The sequence below is a fragment of the Siniperca chuatsi genome, linkage group LG5, assembly GCF_020085105.1.
Source record: "Siniperca chuatsi isolate FFG_IHB_CAS linkage group LG5, ASM2008510v1, whole genome shotgun sequence".
Classification (NCBI taxonomy): Eukaryota; Metazoa; Chordata; class Actinopteri; order Centrarchiformes; family Sinipercidae; genus Siniperca; species Siniperca chuatsi.
Window position 1 is genome coordinate 25,947,505 of NC_058046.1, and position 16,180 is coordinate 25,963,684.

Consider the following 16,180-nt stretch of genomic DNA (forward strand, 5'->3'; position numbering starts at 1 on the left):
GAAAACTAAGAGTAATGTTCAGAAACGTGCTAGCATTAGCCGTGGCTGATATGCTGCAGAATAAGTTGCGAGAATGGCACTCAGCGGTCACAACAGGGAGGGGAATTTCACATGACAAGTTCAGCAGCAGGCCTCAATCAGATGTTTATGAACCAATGGGGGAGACTATCTCAAGACTTATTTTTAAGTTTGCAATTGAGATATATATATATATATATATATATATATATATATATATAAAAACACAACTTTAAAATTAGGGCTTGGTATTCAATCAATCAATCAAACTTTATTTCTATAGCACCTTCCAACAACTGAAACTGAACCAAAGTGCTGTACAACATTAAAAACAAGATAAAAAAAAAAATAATGATGATAACAAATAATAATAAAAGTACATATATTAGTACAAGTATTGATAGTCATCTTGAATATCACCAAGTACCAAAAACTGTCAAATAAAAAAGTTGGCACTAAGTTAGTGGTCAGAATTGTCTTTGTTCAGATTTCCTGATTTAAATATTAATTTTGTTTATTTTATACTATATTAACGCAAAGTCTAAGTTTATCCTCACTAAAGCAAGGGTAGTGGTATTAGTAACTATACTGAAACTATACTGAAACTCAGTTATATTGGCTTGAACGATATGTGGCCCTGTTCAATATGCATTTATCACTCATTATTATAGAATTAATAACAATTTCTGCTATACTCTTACAATATCATGAAAAAGGGAGTGAATTAAAGCTGGTAAGACTTGAAAACAATACTGTAGAGTAAACTGTTGGGGAATTCAGCACAGCATGTCTTCACCATGGGAGATGAACAGAATGTTCATATTTCTGCTATGTCCTTACAATGTTTGTACAACAATGAATCCTACAGCAAAAGCGATAGAGGTAAACCATATAATACATCAGCACAAATATGCCAAACTAGTGACAATCTTACAAACTGAAATTCTCTCTGGCCAAATAAGGGAATTTGCCATTAATTGAATATCAAGCTGATTTTTGAAGCCATTGAGGATATTGTGTTGTGCAACAGCCGGATCCATTCTTGTTGAGAATTCAGAACTACAAAAACTAATTTTCCCTCCCAACAGATTGATGAAGATAGAAACTGAACAGTACACAGGCAGGTTCCTGACAGTGAACAAATTTGCACCAACAAAATCACAATCTTGAATCCAGGACTGTAAAAATATTGCCTGGCAGGAGAGTTGGATCCATGCTACTACTACTTCTGAAGCATGAATGAGTTAATCTTAAAATCACACAGTACACACTGTGTGACCAGTGTTATCTATCACATGTTTGCTGGTTGAGTTGCACACACAAAAAGACGTGGTGTTCATTTTTGCATTTGTGTGGCAAGTTTGCAAATCAGGTTACAGCCAGACGCACCACATGACACAAGTAAAACTAAATCTGGCAGTTTTTGTCCTCCAATACTCAACAAAAGCAAAGTAATGTCATCAAAGTTGATAAACAGGAGAACTTTGAAGTTAATTCTCTTCACAAACAAAATATCTGTATTATTACTCTAGTTCTATCCGTCAACTGAAATGCGTGCCCAAAAAACACCACCATTTCAGACTATGAAAAAAAAAACATTTAATACGGCTGTTGTACTGACTCCGGGGAGAGATATTTTTGGGGACAGCATAGTTTGCGGCTGTGTGTGGCATGTGCTACTTTCTTTGTGTCTTGAGTGCTGTCGCAGCATGCTCAACGCTGAAGGAAACTGATTGTGACAAGTGGTCTGCTGGTATTCCGGTGATGGAGGGTAGATGGGGAGGAGGGTGGATTTTGCATGGGTCGCCTCTAATCCCGCTGGGATAAATCATTTCCTTGAGACTTTTCCACCCATCACCTCAAATCAGAATATCATCTTGCCCCACCAGGAGGGGTCACAATGCAACGCTCAAATCCCCTCGTTTCTTCTCATGTACCACTAGAATTTTAAATGCATGCAGTAAGTATTTCCAGCTATAAATTAGGGCTGGGTTAAAATAAATAAACAAATAAATATAATATAAATTGATTTCAGATTCAAATCGATCATTTGAATTATACCATATCGATTCATAAAATCTGAGTTTGATCTTTTAATATATGCTTTTTCCGTGGATGCATGAAGCTTTAATCCCGTTGGCAGATCCTGGCTTCCAGTACATGACCCAGCTAACAGTATTATTATTATTATGCTTCGATTAGACCTGCTGTTGTGCGCATGTAGTGGGACATGTGGAGGTGGTGGGGGAACATAGGGTGAAGCGCTGGAGTGAAGCGCTTGTGCAGCGAGAAAGAAAAACGCTGCCGTGGGTTTTGTTTCTATGACAAGCAGATTGACATTAGCTAGATAGCTAAAAAGAGAAAAACGCCACCCAGGTCGCAAAGCGGTGTTTACCCATATTTCTTCGATGTATGTGGCTGGGATGTAGCCAGTTTCCCCCGAGCTGCAGCGGGATCCCAGCCACCAGTGTTAGTTGCTCCTCTCCAGGAGAAGCTTTCTGCAGCCACGAAGTGCAGCGAGTTGGACTCCGTGGATCGGAAGGTGTACCAAGGGTGCACTACTGGAATACTTGGGGACACTTTGCAGATTTGGCTGTTTTTACGTGTTAGCTTGATGAACACTTGATGAACATAGATGCGTTGAATGTAAGGAGAAAGAAGTTCACAAACAGTGCATATAAATGTTGATACATAACCACGAATAACACTAACATTCTACAACATATTATGCTAACTGACATGTATAACGGAGGTTTTGTGAGTCAAGTGAAAATATGCAATTCAGGTATACAGGTTCCCGGGTTCGCCTGTCTGACAGAGGTGAGCAGTCATCAAACAATCTTTGTCTAATCTTTCTAACAATCTAGCTGGAAATAACAGCACAACATTTAGAAATGCAGTACTTGATGATTAAGGGACATTATTTCAACCTTAAATGGTGTTTTTTTCTTAATATTTATATATTTATTTCTAATATAATGGTTGGGGATACACTGGGGCATCTGAGTGGAAAGCAGTGTTATAGGTGATTTAATGGGTCAATTCTTATTGTAAACATTCATATTTTTAATAATGCACCAGGTTAGAGGGTTCCTTGTACAATTTACAGCATTAGTTCTGAGAATCTCTATATATCCAAGCAAAATTGGTATTGTTACTTAAATATCCCTAACCGATATTGAATCGAAAATTGAATCCTTGTGAATTGGAAATCGAATCAGGAAATCAGTGGCGATACTAAGCTCTATTATAAATGCCATTTAAATACTAAACACTCCATGGACTGCATTTGCCACTGCAAGAGGTTGCTGTCTCTTTTAATTTGTCTTACTGCACCTCCTGCAAGCTGCTCATTGAAAACGTGTTGAGATAAACAGCTGCCACTACTAAAGTAACCGTTTTAAATATACTTGTATATTTTATTTTTCCCCCGACAGGACGTCATTACAACCCAGTCATTGCCGGCGTATGAAACATAGCTCCATTAAAAGCAGAACTGAATGTGAAGAGATCACTTCATCTCCAGCTAGATGCATCCTCTCCACTCCAAGTTTTAATTTGCCTCTTCACTGCCACACATGAGAATATAATGAGGAGCAAGATAAAGCTGCAGTAGAACAAACAGTAAGAGCTTTAGACGGTGGCAAACAAATCAGTGGCTTTTGCCTCTTCGTAGACATTAATGGCGATTTGAGGAAATTCTCTAACTGCAATTTTTCTGACCAATATTGTGGTTGTGATTTAAATTGCTATTGTTTTCTATAAATTAAACTACTCCTGTATTTGTGGTATATATAAACAAGATATGACTTGACTAAGTATAACCACAAACTTACCTTGTTTCTAAATTAATAGAATCAGATATAATCATGCAGTTGTTTGTTGCTGACTGTCTCAGCCTGTGCTTTAAGTGCATGGAGGGTGAGTTAAGTAGGTACATGAGGAAGGCAGAGTGTATTTGGTCTGTGACGTGGGAGATGATAAAAATAAATAGCACTTAGTTTTATTGTAGGCTTCTTTATAGGATAACCTGCGTGCACCTTTATAAGAATGCAGAGCAAAAATCCAAAAATCCTGTCGTAAAGACAAACTAGATTGTGTGTTGATAACTGACGACACCTACTGTTGACAGTTCTGCAGCTCCAAATTCTGGAGGTCTCAATTCAGACCTTTTAAGGTGTTGAGCTTGAAACAATGACATGATGTGCTTGAAAGTTTAACTGGAAGATTCAGACGTCTCTGTCCATCATGTCTGTCACTACAACTGCCCAGCTGCCTGCTAGTTTTATGTACAAAAAGACATGCCACTCTGTTGGTCTGCAGAAAGACACTCTTTAGCCTTAAACTTTATTTAACCTCCTTAAACTTCGCAGCTTATTAATACACTGTTAATTATGTAAGCTATAATTAAAATTGCAACATAATATGAAAATCGCACTCCTACAAATCACAATTTCAATATAAAAACGATTAATATTTTAGCCATAGGCAACAGGAAAAAGATGTACCCTATCATATTTTGCAAGCCACAAACATAAATGTTCCTGTGTAAAGATTATTTTGACAGGTTTGTTGACTACAGTTCAGACTGAAGCTGGGTAAGCCTTCTCAGCATTACTGGGGGGTCGTCACTTACTGTAAAGCCTTAGCTGGGCTGGAATGTGTGAAACATTATGAAGATGTCATCGCCTGTTCAGTACAGGGAACCCAGGAGATTTTCAATGATATTTAATCCCTGTCTCCCATAGTTTACTGGCCTGACATTACCCTAGAATAGCATCTTTGCTCAAGGATAGGACCTGTTTATTCTGTGTACACTCCACTTTCAGAGTTTTCCCCAGGGTTTCTAGTAGTACGTAAGTATTTTGGTGCCTGTGCATTTTCCAGGCTCCGTTCCAAAATGGTTCTCATTTCTATGTTAGGATTATCATGGATCTAAAGAGGACCAATTATACAATTTACTATTATTAAAAAGGTGGGCAACAAGACCTGTATTAGACCACTAATCATATCCTCCTCTCAGTTTGAATACCCTGATTAATTATTCTTTTAAAAGGAAAACAATTGCCCCCTAATACTGTGTTAGGCAGTTTCAGCTTGTTAAAGCGTAATGCCAATTAAATGTCACATAGATAAAATGCAGCCATTCGTGTTTTAACTTTCACACTATTGGACAAATCAATCAGTAACACAAAGTTGGTGAATAAGAATACTGTTTACATTTCAAATATGTTATGGACCAGTTTGGTCAGTACTAGAGATGTTATATAAATTGTCATTTAACACTTTAACTGATCCCACTGATTTGGGGTAAAAATAGCTTCTTAGATTTCTCCATAATGTAATTGAACATCTACTAGATTCTATCATATAATGTACTGACACATTGACACCACAATGATGGCATACCATCCCAGAAACCAAGTACCATGAGATGGTGAGAATGTGTGGACAAGTTACCTCTACCCTATCAATGAAATTACGTATTATCACTGATCAGCACACTGAGAAAAATGTGGGTTATCAATACCAAAAGTAAAAATTGCAAGGATCTTCAATTATAATATGGACATGCAGGAGAGCTGGGATGTGTATGGGTTTTATTTCTGAATCAAATGACATGTCACAGTAACTACACAAACCAATTAAAGTGTCATCTGAGATGAATGACAGTAAACTATTTCGAAAATTGGATTTTTAAATGGTTTGTTAAGTAAGCAAGAACTCAGAAAAACTCTACAACATCACTATCTCCTGATCTCTTGACATCCTGTCAACTGGCATGACGGATGTGTGTCAGCTAACAGTACATGTGTTTATTTTGAGTGTGTCACCTCAAAAATGTGCCAACGTTATTCGACAAATGACAGCACTCATAGCACATACCTTCATCTTCATTTCACTCTTCACTCTCACAGAATCATTTACATTCATACATGCCATTGTTCTACCTAGCTTGTCCCCACCCTGCAAAAGCTGGCCTCTGGAGAGATACCACTGGAATCTATCTGACAAACTGCCCCCACTTTCCAGGCTTGCTGCTTTCTGAGGTGTCACATATCCACCACTCGCTCTTGTTGCTAAAGGCAGTAGGGAGGAGGAATGATTTGGCTTGAAATAGCAGTGTCACATGAGTGTTTGCAGTGACCAGTCAGCCAGCTGCTCATCCTTACATGGAGCCCTGCCCCATCTGTACAATCAAATGCAAATAGGCAGTAACATTATCAACACAACAGTGTGGACCAGCGCAGAAAGGTCGATCATTCATCTCAGAGACTCGTCACACCCTTCACCACACTCCAGAGTAAAAACTAAGAGAGTGGAGTTAAAATGGACACGTGACCTCACATCTGTTCAAACATCAAGATTTCAACAAACTTAGAAAAACTTTCACATGAACAAAAGTAACCCTTGAGCCCCTTTTCCCATGAGAGAAAATGAAAAACACATGCCTTGTTTATAAGGTTATGTCTGTACAATTAACTAAGAAAATATTTACACATAAGTTTATGTTCTAACTCCATGAAAGTGCACATTTGTCCAGACCAACTCCTTCGCAAGGGCTTCTTGTACATCTAACAGAAAACAAAAACATGATAATCAATAAGTTCTTATTTTCACCAAACCTCCCACTCAAAATTAAGCATCACAAGGGGAGAGAAGCTATCCATACTGCAATATTTAGTTGTTAAAAAAATAATGCTAAAGATTTTTTTCGTCAATTTTGTGTAGCCCATCCACAGTTTTGCCAATCTTTTCCTGAGTGAAAAAAGCTCTTTGGAAATTTGGAGGTAGTAGAGGCATATATTTATATCCACAAGGCACATAAAACAACAAAATGAGTCATTTTAGATGACCTGACAGATCATCCCAAATGCCAAAAATAACTTCTCACAGTATTTCGTCAAGAGCTTTGCCATCAAAAGTTTTCCAAAACCTCAAACTGACCCCAGGCCTTAGTAGCAGAATTATGACTCATTAAAGTCAAGCAAGCCCTAGGTTCTCCTGAACAAATGTACTTGAGTGAGAGGAACAGGAAAATAATGTCCATTCTACTTCCCATAAATAAAACCACAATGCCTCACAGTTCAGCAGTAAGCTTGTCATTAGCATAGTTAACACCAGGCCAGCACCCAAACAAGAGACGCTCTGTGTGACAACTCTTTGATACAGACCCTGCCGCTTACAGAAGGCCACCAGAAACACTACAAAATGGCTCTCATGGCCCGAGTGGAGAGGACAAACAGCCAAAAACACACAATAGGTCAGAGAAAACGATGCAACTAGCATAAGCAGTCACACGTTAACTAGGGTAATAACTGGCTAATTGTTTTCATGTAAGTTGATATGAGTTTCCTTTCTATGGTAAGAATCTAGGGGGTTTTGTCTTTAAGGAGGCCATAACTTAAAAGTATAGAGGTTTTCTTGTATGCATCATCATTCCCAATTTAAGTGAGGGTTTCTTGCTTCAAAGCAATCAAGACAGGGAAACTACCAGGAAGCCTATGGCCGCCAGCGTGATTAAACAACTGAGTAAATGCTAACTGTAAATACTGATATTTGTCAAGAAGACAGAAGAAACCTTCAAAAACACCACAAGTATTCTGTGAAGACATGTCGGTAAAGAATCTGAGCATTATGAGCTATTAAGGCTCACTTTTGGGTCAAAGAAGAATGCAGGCCTACGTGACAGTGGTAACAGGAGGACAGACGAACATTATGGGATGCCAAAATTTTTATCGGTTGTAAGCTTGCCACTATACAGGACTTCCCTGAAACCAGCTGCATACATATACATGTGTACAAACCACAAATATTTAAGTGTATAAATGCAGCCTCAAGTATTTTTGTGTCCAGAAAACTTCGATCTGGTTAAATACTGAGACAAAACTGAACTAGTGGTTGTAAAGTTGTCTAATTAAGAGCTGAAATGGTTTTGATTACTTTCTCAAGCTTTAATGGTGCCCTGACCCTAAAGCAGTGCTGAAATTAAATCTTCAAGAGACTCACGGAACTGTGATGTCTGAAAAACAACTATTCTGAAGTTTGTACCATTTGTTTTCAGCATTTTTCTCCATCACTGAAAGCTAGCAGCTTGCTTAATGTGTGCTCTTCTCAGTTTCCTTTAACAACAACAACAACAACAACCATTGCATGCCGACCTTTCCTGCTCTCTTCTGTCCAATGTGTTCGTTTTGACCTATTCTTAAAATAAAAGATGAAAAGACACTTTATTAGCTCCACATGATCAGTGACATGCTTAACCAGGTTTTCATCAAAATGATGGAATTAGCAATGCTGGTACAAGCAGACATGCAGCACACACACACATACACAGTAAGAAGATTCCTACTCTTTCTGTGCTATCATGTGATGCTGCCATGGTGAAGGAGGGCTCAGACATAACAGAGTGATTGTGCTCTGAGGGCGAGGTGGGCCGATCAGAGAGACAGACTGTTCTCTGACTGTGACACTGCCAGCCCTGGTGCCAACTGCCCTTCCGCCCACAGAGACACAGACACACCCACTGGCAGAAGGGCCAGGCTGCACAGGGCCCTACCGTCATGGAAACCAGAACACACTCCAGTGCATTTTCCATACGTTTCTTTTTCTTTCTTCTCTTATGTTGATCTGCAAGATCAAGGTTATCTTTTCTTTTTTTTTTTTAGAATGTAAATTCACCACTAAATTCTAAATGTCCTTTGTATTTGGCAGCCGACTGTACTTAAAACTATTTTAATATGAAACATAAATCTATTCAAAAAATGCATCCATCAGTTGTGCTAGCAGATTTTATGTTACACTGTAGGGCAGCAACTAACAATTATTTTCATTACTGAATATTGATTAATCAGCCAATTGTTTAGTCTAAACAAGCCATGTCTACAGCCATGCAAGCAGTTCTGTGGGACTGTACTTTAGGCACAGTGGTGCTTACACTATCTTAGTTTAGCATGTTAGCATGCTAACATTTGCTGATTAGCAATAAACACAAACTACACCTGAGATTGATGGGAATGCCAGGTATTTGGTCATATACTCGGGTATTGGACATATTAAAAATTTGACCTGATGATGGCGCTACAGGGAAGGTTAAGGGATCAGTAAGTTATTGCAATCCATCCTCATGGGAACATAAATGTTTGTACCAAAATTCATGGCAATCCATCCAACAGTTGTCAAGATGTTTCACTCAAATCCACAAATGTCAACTTCATGGTGGTGCTAGAGGAAAACAAGCACACTCATAACTCCGATGCAGTTATTTCAACTAATGAAGATCAATGTTGTCTCTGCCTTCTTCAGGATAAAATACAGCAGTCACCTGACTTGCGTTTATACCAACTGAGATAGGTGCTTTAGTTAAGAGGCCAAGCTAAAGGAGGCCTGACTCCAAACACAAGTCCGCTAGAGGAAAAGTCAGGGGATCAACAAAATCATTAGGATTCATCCTCTGGGGATCATGGAAGTCTGTACAAAATTTCGTCCTAATCCATGTGATAATAGCGGAGATATTTCAGTCTGGACCAAAGTGGTGGACTGACTGACTGAACGACATCGCCATTCCTAGGGCCTTGGCACTAGCATGGCTAAAAATGTCAACAAAATAGTGAAAATCCCCATCACAATTTCTGAGAGCCCACGGTGAGGCCTTCAAATTGCTTGTTTTGTCTAACAAATAGTCCAAAGCTAGAGCTAGACTGATAAAATCGCACAATATATTCGGTATCGGCGTATACATTGGCCAATAAGTAACGACAATGCTGTGTAAGAATGCCAAAAATATATGTTTGAGGTTATTTAGAAACAGTGTCTCCATTACCTAGTTTGTCCACCTAACTCTAAAATACAGATATCAGTGTTGACCTTCAAAGATCCTGTATCAGTCAAGGTATATGTAAAATATACTGTATATCTTATCTAAGATATAAAACAAAGAGGTGGCAAGTCCTCATAATTGAAAATCCAGAACCAGTAAATATTTGAAATAGCAAATATGCCACTTATGTGATTACATTTCTTAAACAATTAATAAAAAAAGGTAATTGCTTATATAGACGTTTTTTCTATCGATTCATTGATTAACGAATAAATTGTTTCAGCACTACTACCCTGATAATGAAAATCTGGCTTTGGACTACATCTCTGTAATCATCGTAGAAAAGGTTTCAGTCGTAGACATCTGGACACTGTTTTCAGAATCAAGACGTTTCGGCTCCCATCCGGAAGTCATTCTCGAGAATGACTTCCGGATGGGAGCCAAAACGTCTTGATTCTGAAAACAGTGTCCAGATGACTACGACTGAAACCTTTTCTACGATAGAACACTCCTGGACGAATGAGGGACTACACCGTCTCTGTAATCATGTATCACACCATGCAGACCAATCTTGTCCTACTGTTTGTCTAATAAAGACAAAAATAGCATATAAAGTCTTCGAGAAAAAGGTACACACAGAGGGAGGCTGTGAAGTAATCTGCCCGCTCATGGAAGACATTATTGTCGTGGAGTAAGACGCCTGAGGTGAATTTAACATTGACCTGGAACTAAAAGGTGGAGTCATAGATGACAGAAAGTTCTTAGAAACTGTAAAGTCCCAGTGCATTTTTGCTGAGAAAGCACACCTCCACGAAAACTGGTTTGACTCTGCTCTCTCAGAATTTTGTTGAACATAAAAACATTACGCAATGTACAGATACTCCATGCATACGAGCAGCTCCTCTCTCCCCTCCTCCACTGACAGCCAGCTTCAAAATAGATCTTCCAAAACACAAGTTTAAGCTGCTTGACTTAACTGTTGTTTAAATATGCACTGCTATGTGTCTGTTATGAAGCATTTGGATTTATGGGTTAGCATAAAAGAGACTCTATGGACAGTGTGGTCTAAGCTGTGGCTGCACCCTGGCAATTTAGTGTGAATCACTCTGCCTCAATTGTTTTTTTTCCCCCGAAAGGATTACACTGACAAAGGGCAGGTCAAAGTACAGTCAAAATATAAATTTAACCTGTCCCCAAGGTTTCTGTGAACGCACCTTAATTCCACAAGCTAGTGATAAAAAAATGTAATTAATGCTCAATCAAAAGGACAGTAATACAACAACAGTAATATTCGTTTTCTCTCTCTGCCAAAGCTGTCTGATGAGACAGCATCACTGCGGCGAGACTTGCTGGGGTTCAACACAGAAGTTTAACAAAAATGTTTCTTGGAAAGCGGGTTCCCTTAGCAAATCAGACGGCTTCAAATGCAAAACAGGAGATTAAACTGTGTGGGTGCAAGCACATTTTTTATTTTTATAAATCCCTGCATGCTTAGAGGCCATTTCTAGGCAACTACAGGCTGGCTACTTTTCAAGAGTTCTACAAATAGTGTATCTAAGGTATAAACATGGGTGAAGGGTGTGAGGAGCTGCAAATAAATTCCTGTACCATTTCATTATTGCTTAAGCACTATTCATAGATAGGTAGGTAGGTAGGAATGTTTTTAAACAATGTAGGGATGACGGAGGCTGGCGACATGGTCCTTATCATTAAAGCTGGTCAACAAAAACCTCAGACAGTGCACTCATATGTTCACATAAAGCATAAAAGTGTGTAAAAATAGGGAAGTCATTAATCTGCGTATCTTTTTATAATACGCTTTCATATCTGTCCTGTAACCTTTATGGCTAGAAGAGATACAGCAATCAGTGTATATGGTTCTTGCAGTTTATCAGCCCCTGCTGTGTAAAAGCACTGATCAAAAGCAAATCATAATATGCAGATTAATCATTAACTCAACAAACCCCAATATGGATGCATGAATGTTATGTACATCCCCTGCCTATGTGAGCCATAGGATAAGATATCTTTAGTGTGGGGCATGTGTAATATAAAGAATATGATATGAAGATTGAATTTGACCTATTCTTGCTGAAAGAATAGGAACAAATGACAGTACCATCCATAACAATGGCCATACAATAAATATGAAATGTAAAGCTAATAATCTCATTTTGTTGTTTTCAGCGTTTATACTTCTACATTACATTTCAGAGGGAAATATTGTACTTTTTACTCCACTACATTTATTTGACACTTATAGTTACTAGTTACTTTTTACATAAATATGCTCATATGACATGATGCAGTACTATACTACTAACATACCCAGAAGTATACAAAGTATCTAAAATTGGTTCCACATTGACAAACTACAACATTAAAATGCTCTTACATGTATTCATTAGTGACTGATTAGTATTTCTATTTTATAAGGAAATATTGTACTTTTACAACATACATCGATTTGACAGCTATAGTTACTTCAGTAGTAAGAGGTTAAAATTAGCTCCACCTCCACAGTAAACAACAACAGTAAAATGCTTCTTACACACTTTAAGTAACATTTTCAATACACTTACTTGTAATCGAGAACTTTTTACAGCACTTTCTACTTTTACTTACATAAAAGATGTGACTACTTGTTTTTCAGGGTGCTCCTGTTATTCTTTACACTTCTCTATGTTGACTGTGCGCATGTTCCAGTGTTTGTGATTTTTCCTGTTGGAAAATAGTCATCTATCATGGCGACAAAGGAAGAGGCTTGCCCTGAAAAAGCTGGTGGGGCTTCAGTAGCAGGGACGTATGTCACAATAATTGTCTGGCTTGCCATCGCTAGATACTAGCCTATCTGTAGGTGAACAGATCCGGTTTATTTGCCTGTGCTGTCTGACTGGCTGTCTGTCTGAAACAATCACACCATCCGCTGTTAAATATCAAGTTAGAGCACAGTGACCATAAAAGCCTGAAGCGACCTGAGGCACTTCTGAGATGTTTGGGATAGGCAAGTCCCAACTACTTATTGTTATTGGGCAATGGAGCGGTAGTGGCAATGAACAGTGCGCATGCCCAGTTGTCGACCCGCCTTGTCGTCAAACAGAGTGTCTGATCGGCGCACCTAAAGCTCAGAGTGAAATGAACTCGCGTGATTAACAGACCAGTGTTTAGACGCTCGTGGAAAGCGGCGCTCTGGGTGCTTGTCCAGTTTCCCTCACTGGTTCAGACCGGTGGATCGGCCACCAGACACTGCATCTGAATCGGTGCTATTGTGATACTCGATCGGATGTGGAGTCACACACGTGTAGCAGCTCCATTCACTGATTTTGTTGCGTGCGACCATGGCAACACTATTATGAGCACGGTAAAAACAAAATGTAGCCACTTGTGGTGAAATGCAACATTTCCAGTGATTCCTGTCAAAAGCTACATAAATACAAGTCAAAGGCTGCGTGGATGGGAGCTGCAGCAGCTGATTTAAGTACACAGACATTTCTGTTTTACGTTGTGTTCACACTTACCAGGCCCGTTCCTCCTTAAACGCAGCCCGCACGGACGTTCGTCACAAAGAAATGCGCAGGGAAAGTAGTTAAACAAGACAGAACCCCGGTCTAAGGGTTAAATACACAGGGGCAGCGATTGTTTTGTGGGTTTTTTTGTCAGACAAAATGTACTTACCAACGAAATAGGACTCACGAAGGGAAATGTGCCGTTCCTCTCCGCCTCCACGCCTATATCTCTGCCTGTATTTTCCTAGAACCGCTCTCCGTGGGTTGCGTCGAAAATGTCACGGATTCCAGCAGTGGCTGTCGTCCCCCCCGAATGGTTGCCCTCGTCTCATGCGACCATGTTGCCCTCAATGTCGCCTGCTGCTCTCATCCGGGCGTTTAGGGATTGAGCCGTCGTCTCAACACAGCTCAGGATGACAGCTATGTGATGACGGGGGGGAAGCGTGAGACAGGGAGAGAGAGAGAGAGTTGGTCAGTCTGTTGAGGGCATAGTGACACCATATAGGGGGAAAAAAAACACACACTTAATGCCATTAATGTGTTTAGAGATATCGCTGCACTGTCTTCTTAATGCGGTGTGTAGCTTAAATCTGATTTTAATAGGCTATTCAGAATATATTCGAGTGGTCACCATATCTTACCAACATTACCAACAGCGGGGGTATGTATCCCCAGTGTCCAAACTTTGCTTTAAATGAGTTTTGCTCACATGTGCAGCGGCCCATAATTGTGATTTTTCTTTTCTCAGACAGCCTATAGCCTAGAAATAAAAGAAAGACCACTTCATGCATTTCCCCCCCCGGAGCAAAGATGACACAACCAAAACACACAGTATAGTAACTGAGTATACCTTCAGATCTACTTAAGAGCAAACACATTGTCCTGTTCCCTGCCCACAGTCTGCTTTCATTGTGGATTATTTTTATGGTACGGAAAGGACCCTTGCCGAGCTGAGGAGTCTGTCTTCGAGTCTGTCATTGTGGTGGAAAAAAATCGATTATTTAACCAGAATTTCCCTTGACCTCGCCCTTATTTTAACGCCTCAAAAGGTAAAATTGTGTGTTGCGTGTGCGCGTTATGATCACTGGGTCGATGGTATCGTTTAATGTCCGTCAAAATGTTGCCTATCTATTATGGCTGTGGCCACGTGCGCAAGGCATAAATGTGTTACGTAACCGCCCAGCCAGTCAACAACAGTGGGTGGGAGAGAGAAAGGAGGGGTCGCTTGGAGGGTAATTAAACCAGCCTCAACTGTATGATATAAAAGTAGAGAGCAAATGTAGATATTTGTTAGTTTCATTAAAATGTATAAAATAAGTAACCTCAAATGTTTCCAGTTTTCACCTTAAAATCCCCCCTAAGTGGCTCCAAAGTTTTAACGATAAGGTAGCAGCACTGGTGTGTGATCTGAGAAATAATTTCCCTTTTGAATTGTATAAACGCTGTCTTGTTGACACATAACTCTGCTCCATTCAGCTAGTAGGGTGGAACAACTGGCTCTACTAACTCTCTATACAGAGTTTCACCCACACCTAGCTGGGCCTACCTTACTATTCCACATTGGACTTAACAGCCTACACAAGACCACAACATATTACCAAACAGTATTCAGCCTGTTGGCCAACTCTCTCGGCATACACTCCTAACAACAGATCCAACTGGGCTTTTCCTGTCATCATAATCCTGTGAAATCTTGTAAGGGTCTGATAGCAGATTTATTTGTTTAATGCTCACCCCAGTGAGGAAAAAATAGCAAGTTAAATATTCAAATGTTATTACTGGGTTTTTAAACATTTACATATAATTTCAAAGTCTCAAGTTCCCGCATCCCACCTACCCCATCCTCTGAAGGACTGGCCAACACTCACAAGCAGAATAACACAATGTCTGAGAGCCATAATAATCTTGACATTGACAAAAAAAAGGGACTCTACAATGATTGTATAAAGTTGTGGTTAACAGTTACAGGCGTTTAAGGTCCACTATGTAACATTTAGGAGGAGCTATTGGCAGAAATTGAATATCATATTTATAAGCCATACTTTATGGAATTTATTAATCAAGCCCTGAGTAGTGTATTTAAGATATTCCAACTTCAGATGAACCATCACCTTATGTACTAAGTGTCTATGTACAGGAGAAGGGAGGGCTAGATTTCCAATTGTATTGAACAAGACACTGCTAAAAACAATGAGAAGGCTACAGCATCAGCCTGGGCTCAAGAGAAAGATTCAAATCACTGCGTGCCACACCAAAAACTGCCCAACTTGGTTTCTGGGTCTTTGAACTATGTTTGATGAACGATGATTCCCAGGTCTCATCTGTGATCTTCTCACTTAAGGGTCAACATCGTGTGCCTCAGATGTACTGTCTGCTCTAACAGTCACACAACAAATATCACAGCTTCATCACAGTTACGGGAAACTGATCGTCTTTGTTCTTGCTTTCCTGGAGTCTTCTCATACCATGCTGAGTTCTGGTTGGCAACTGTACTATTTACTGTACAGTGTTGGATCAGAAACGTTGTTTTGCAGCAGATCGCATGCATGGTAGTATGTTCTTAGTGACAATAAAATGTACACTATGATTATTTTTCACGTTACGTCAACATCCTACACTGGAATGCATCATCATCAATAGCATTGCTATGTTTCTTTGTTTTGTTTTTTTTAAAGGAAAGTTTTTGGAATTACAGAGTTAACCTATGGATTAGCAAACAGGCCATGTATGTGAAAGCCATGTATTAAGTAAACTGCAGTTAGCTTTTGTCACACAGGACATGCATACATTATCTATTAGTCTCATGTCCAGGCAAGCCTGGTTGGGAGTGGTGTTT

At 39.4% G+C, this 16,180-nt stretch overlaps 1 protein-coding gene across 6 annotated transcripts in view; it reads right to left on the reverse strand.

The window, feature by feature from the left end:
- The window catches only part of slc20a2 (solute carrier family 20 member 2), a 55,956-nt gene that overhangs the window by 36,649 nt on the left and 3,127 nt on the right, over positions 1-16,180 (reverse strand). For 2 of the 6 annotated variants that reach the window (XM_044197952.1, XM_044197955.1), the window contains exons 1-2: positions 14,195-14,392; positions 13,514-13,764 (exon numbers count right to left, since the gene is read on the reverse strand). The gene's annotated coding sequence lies outside the window, so the exon portion shown is untranslated. Of the gene's footprint in view, positions 1-12,463; positions 12,772-13,513; positions 13,765-14,194; positions 14,399-16,180 lie in introns of those variants that run through there. The other 4 variants (XM_044197953.1, XM_044197958.1, XM_044197954.1 and 1 more) reach the window with 4 other exon arrangements.